This window comes from Alnus glutinosa, chromosome 5 (genome assembly GCF_958979055.1).
Source record: "Alnus glutinosa chromosome 5, dhAlnGlut1.1, whole genome shotgun sequence".
Lineage (NCBI taxonomy): Eukaryota > Viridiplantae > Streptophyta > Magnoliopsida > Fagales > Betulaceae > Alnus > Alnus glutinosa.
The window spans coordinates 14,840,684-14,846,828 of record NC_084890.1 but is presented as its reverse complement, the minus strand read 5'-3'; the positions used below and the strand labels follow the sequence as shown (position 1 = coordinate 14,846,828).

The 6,145-nt window shown below is 35.5% G+C and overlaps 1 long non-coding RNA gene across 1 annotated transcript; it reads right to left on the bottom strand.

Moving 5' to 3' along the window:
- Nucleotides 1-603: 603 nt before the first annotated feature.
- Nucleotides 604-4,302, bottom strand: LOC133869919 (uncharacterized). The gene is made up of 3 exons (XR_009900579.1): nucleotides 3,820-4,302; nucleotides 2,180-2,277; nucleotides 604-889 (listed from the first exon to the last, which is right to left on the bottom strand). It is a non-coding gene; the product is annotated as an uncharacterized LOC133869919 (long non-coding RNA).
- Nucleotides 4,303-6,145: the final 1,843 nt, after the last annotated feature.

The following is a 6,145-nucleotide window of genomic DNA, read 5'->3' as shown; positions in this document are numbered from 1 at the left end:
TTGAATATGATTCGTCGAAATATTTAATTGTTTATCTCATCGTTTCTTTTCTTCTCTTTAGATAGTGAAAAGAGATGATAGCCTTGAATTCGGTCGGTGGATTGAATTGGGCCAATTGTGGTGGCCTCCACACCCTGTGAATTGTGATTGAATCAAGGTAATCAAAGATAAAGGAAAGCTTTTGAAAATTGCCTTTAAAAAAGAGAGATGACAATTGAAGTGCACATGCAGCAGACATATCCTCAAATCAATTATTGTGAAAGGAGAAGAATATTACCGAAGATCTCTCTTGAAATAATTAATTTTCCCTTTGGTTGGAGTACTGTTTGAGTTGTAATATCAAGCACGAGGACCATATAATATCCCTGGGAGACATAAAGTCGGACAAACAAAGTAAACCATAAAGCACAAATTGCCCAATTCAATTTCCCAATGTAACATCCTCAGTGTGACGACCCGTTTTTTTTTTTTTTATATACAAACATAAAACGAGTCATCGCAGTGGCACGACTACGTGTCGCTCAGCCAACATATGGCACATGCCCCATAACATGTACCTGATAATCAGAGTATAACATACATCTATCTATGCAGCGGAAAACATAAATCTGAATAGCGGAAATTACAACTTATACATCTATCACAAATTAATTACAACAAAGAGCCATTTAACATCTATCTGTTTGAGTCTTATTAACACTATAACAATAATGGCTTAACAATTAATAAGTGACACAAACGTCACAAGCCATACCAAACCTATAAAATAGTGGACAACCCGTGGTCCGACAATTATAACCGTCGCGGTGAGCTTCAGTCATAATATCCCATACACACTGCTACCGACCCATCGACTATACCGAAGTACCTGCAGCCAAAGAAACATCATCTACACGGTTGTGGTGGTATCCACATCCGCATAGGTGAAATAATGAGTTCACCGCCTTAGTATACCTCATACTAAGACCTCAGTGGTATAAGACTAACTGAGTTTTCACAAAGAGCCAACCTTTACATTATTTTAGTCGTGCGAGTACTATATTAGCCACAATTTACCAACAGCTAATGCAGCAAACACCGACTATTCAGAGATCATTTAAAACATACTATATAGCTGTGAAAACATGTAGAAGTTCCAGACATCCCTCCTTGGAAGTTTCTACATATAGACCCATCTATAATAATACTTTTCACCGGTCGCTTGGACATATGTGCACACGATCACTCCATCACAGATATCACGTATACACATAAGTCTTCAGCAAAGAACATGGCATCTTACTTTTCCGTACTAGGATAACATCCTTCAACAAAACACTCGCAACACCATCTCTAATCGTATTCCAGCTTCGTGCCTTGACGTCAGTAGATCATGAGAGCACTAGAGTTAAACTCAATCATGCTAACACGTCTTTCCTGAAGAACAAGAACAGTCAACCTTCCTACTCATAGACATGCCATTACTCGCACCTGGGTAGTCATGTATCCATGTACTTTCAAGTTCAATGTATGCTATTAACACATGACTATCCGATAGAAATATACATAAGCGCTTTTCATTTAAGACACTTATGCATACCAACACGTCTAGTAAAATCTACTCATAACATAAAAACCTCTCTCACAAAACAATGCTATATATGCTATGCATGAACTGTGGCTGATACTGTTATGCTGCTGATACTGATACTGCTGATACTGATACTGTTCTGCTGCTGATATACTGATACTGCTGGTATGTATGCTCTATACTACATGCTCAATGTTCCGTGCTTGACCAGTATATATTTCCTACTGTGTCACGCTGAAATCATGCATTTGTTAAATCACATCCTCTCAAAACTAAACAAATTCAGCATTTTACCCAACACTTTGAAATCATTCAAAACTTAGTTTCTTTATCAAATCTACGCAGTTTCAACATGACATGTTCTCAAACAATTTGCATAATTTAAATCTCAACCGCAAAACTTAACCCTTTAAATCTATTCAATACTTTCACTCATACACTATCTCTTTAACATCATTGATATAGTTTAAACATAATCGAAACTAATAAATCATCTCAAAGCGCATACATTTCATCATATGGTTGGTTCAGTTTCGTAAACAATATATATATTTTTATCAATCCAATACATATAAAAATATATATTTTCTCAGTGAGTGGAATACCCACCTTGGCTGCATTGGACTCCAACTCGAACACTCCTTGGACTCTAGTCACTTGGACTCTACATTGGAGAACCAATTAAAGTCTCCAATCCGAACATGATCCTGCAAACATTGGTAGCATTAGACTATGCTATTGAATCACATACTCTATGACACCCTAACTACCCGCTTGCTCACACGTTACCTCACTCGCTTCTAAAGCTAGCTAGGTATCCTAAACTATTATTAGGCCAATCATTGATTATAGGTCCACATCTTATCTTGTTTATTACTACACAATGCATTTACTATTTTTACTAGTGCATTTATCTTTGTTGTTTAACATTATTATTCATAACCCTTTTTATGGCCGCTTGTTTTATTTACCAAGTTAGCAATATATTTTGGACTCATATATATGCATATGTACATATACATATATACATGTACACATACAACACTTAAACCTAACCAATGATACACTAAAATACTTAGTATACCTGGATAGGTGGGTTAGGTACTTAGTTGCCTTATTATCATATTAGCTATCAAGTCTTATAGTTTGTTTATCCACGTAGGCTAACTAAGTGTATTCGGTCTATATATGTATATGATGCTTATTAATGCCAAGCACAACCCCAATACACTTGGGTATTCCATAATACTTGGATAGGTGCATTAACCATTTTAATCGCATAACTAAATAAATCGGAACCTATTTATGTGTTTCTATAAGCCTACTAACTTATACTTATCAACTTAAGGTTACTTGGGTAATTTACAACTCTTTGTTCTTCTTGTCTTAACCGCTATATTTAATACTCCCTCTTTATTAATTACTAGCCATCTAAGTAATTTAGATTATATAACCCTTACCTTGTTTAACATATTAATTTAGTAATTCTCATTAGATTAGATTACAATTACATATGGTAGTATATTTATTAACTAAAGCCAAGTACTGTTCTTAGGCTTTAGGTTTGTAATTTATTCCGTTTCTTTAACCATTAAATACAATTACCATTATATTTACTACTTTATCCTTTTAACTAAATGTAGGCATCCTCTAGACTATGTAACCATAATGATTTAATCAAACTAAACTATCAACTCGTATTGCAATATTATACCTTGTGTCCAATCTTGATGCTTATTCATTGTATTACCCCTATATTTATTTCCTATTTAAGATTACCATTCTTAACATTCACTTGTTCACAAACAATTTCCAATAGCCACAACCATGTCAAAGGATCAACCCACACTAATCCAACTCCCAATTTCACACGGCCAACAAGAGAAACAATACTACAAAATACCCAAAATCTCCATGGTACACACACTGAAAATTCCATACGCAACACTCATCAAAACAGCATGATACTCAATCGCCTAAACCCACAAAAGCGTCACTAATCGAATCTAAATCCACATACATAAACTTAGTCAACGCAGGGAATATAAAATCCACAAAACAGGGGGAAGCACTGCAAAATCCTCCACAACTTCAATACTCAACCCATCATCAGGACATACCTAAAATCTCTACACATACACATAATCAAAGAACCACGTAATAGAGCACGAGTTAACCAAAATACCTAACTGAACATCAACCTATGACCCACAAAATCAAACCAATCCACAAAATTATAGAATTTATACCTTAGGGATTTTTCTCAACAAATCCACCGGAAACCGCTACTGGACCGCCGGAAAACTCGCCGGAAACCTAGCCTTTAAGCCGTTGGGTCACACGGGGTACGGGTCACGGGTTGCTCGAATCAACGGGTCTTTGGGTTTCTACGGTTCACCGATTGCAAGGCTCACCGGAAATTGCTCATCCATCGCCGGATTTCGTGTCTCAGGCCATCGGAGTTCGTTAATGGAGGATCGGGTCTTCCTCTCGGGTTCAGCAGGTCGTGGGTCTTCTCGAACTAACGGGTCTCTCCATCTCTGCGTCTCACTCTCTCAATCTCTCATGGGCTGGTGCACAGAAGAAGTAGGAGAAATGGGTAGAAGAAAGAAAGGAAGAGGGAGGCTGCTGCTGCCGTGAAACAAGGGGAGAGAAAAGGGGAAAAGAGAAAAAGAAGGAGAAAAGGAAGAGAGAGAAGAAGTGGGAGGGAGAGAAAGAAAGAAAAGTGAAAGAAAAAAGAGAAAGGAAGAAATAAAGAAGAGAGTGTGCGTGTGTGGGGGGACAATGAGCCACACAAAAAGACAAAGTGCTGAAGTGCAAAATTCCGGAAATGCCCTCCACTTAAGTGACATTTGTGGGCATTTGTGGAAATTCCTGGTTTGGGCCTCAAAAACATCATTCTTATTCTCTTTTCTTGGGCTATCATTTAAAAGCCCATAAGATAAAATAAAATACTTTGATTCATTTACCACACTAAATAAACTTATTTTTATTTAATCCTAAAAATCCATTACTAATAGTCTACCTTTTCTCTTCACTCTTCTAAATTAAATCCTCAAGTGTGATTTCACCACATTAAGTGGTCTTACACTAATTTAATTCCTATAACCTCATTAAACAATTTCTTGGATATTACACTCAGGGCGAATAGGGATAGGATTGTCAATTTACTCTTTAAGAGGCGCAAAGATTTATAAGGTTCACTAGAACAATCAATTACTACATATGATACTAAATGCATGATAAAAGAAAAACATCAAATTTAAAATTTCATAAAATACGGAAATGTTTGTTTAAAAAAATATATATATATAAATATCATTCTTTATTAAATAAGCCATAATCTTGCAATCGCGTGCCAATGCACTTACTAGGAAAAATAATATGATGCTTAGCTCGACTCAATAATTAACCTTGCCCCCATTCCGACCTTCTAGATGCTGTTGATCACCTAAAAACAAAAAAGGAAACTGAATAAGCTGAAAGGCTCAGTAAGTAAATCATCAGCCATAAAACAGTTGGGTTAAATTCATTTTCTTTAAAACTCTTTACTTAAAACAATTTATTTCCTGTAACACCTCAAAGCATATTTAACACATATCGCTATTTAAATGTAGACACAACTTAATTTCGAAATAAAACGATTTCCATAAAACTACGATAAAACTATTCTTCTTAAGAACACATGAATATATTTATTTAAAATTAACATTTTCATAATAGGGCCCGTATACGCTATTACGCCCCATGTACTAGGGTTGCGTGGTCCTTGTGACCATGGTAGCGACAGTGGCCACAAACCTACCCGTTAGCTAATCAATCAAAATGCATTTAACGTGACTGTTAATGGAAATAATACCTTCTGGCAGAGCCTCCTTCAATAGTTGCGCTTCCATCTTAGAGTCGGTACCGAGCCATGTTCTCTCGGGCTAAAATAATCTCCTTCGCACATGAGCCCTCGTCTCATAAGACTTTCTCATTCTTTGTAATTCTCTCGGTACATCTTAAGGTAACATGTAAGACGGTTTTGATATTTATAAACTTCTCATATTCACCACTTTCTAAAAGTAGTGAATTAATTCCCAATTTAAGAACTTTACAAAAATACTAATTTACTATATTTAGAAAGCATTTCATAACTAAGATTTTTCTCAAAACAAATCTCTAATTTCAAGGATATAACTTTCCACAAACAACTTTTCATTTCAAAAACTATTTAGCAAACTTTGATGCAAGCAAGGTAAATTTGCAATACATAAATAAAACAATTATTCACAATTACGCTAAAATAATGGATGAAATAACATGACATGAAACAACCTTAGAATTGGTAGAGGATCTACTTACCTATCTGAATATAGCTAAGACCAATCCTTGGTAGCTTACTAGTCACCTGTGTACATCTTTAAACAAATTACTACTCTTGCACCCACTACTAGGAAATCATATATACTAATACAAATACAGGTTAGACTTGCTAGTCAATTGGGAATGGACTTGTGTGATATTTGAAATTAATTTGTCATGTAATTAACTTATAAATTTCAGTCCTTTAATTTAAAATTCTTTCTAGAT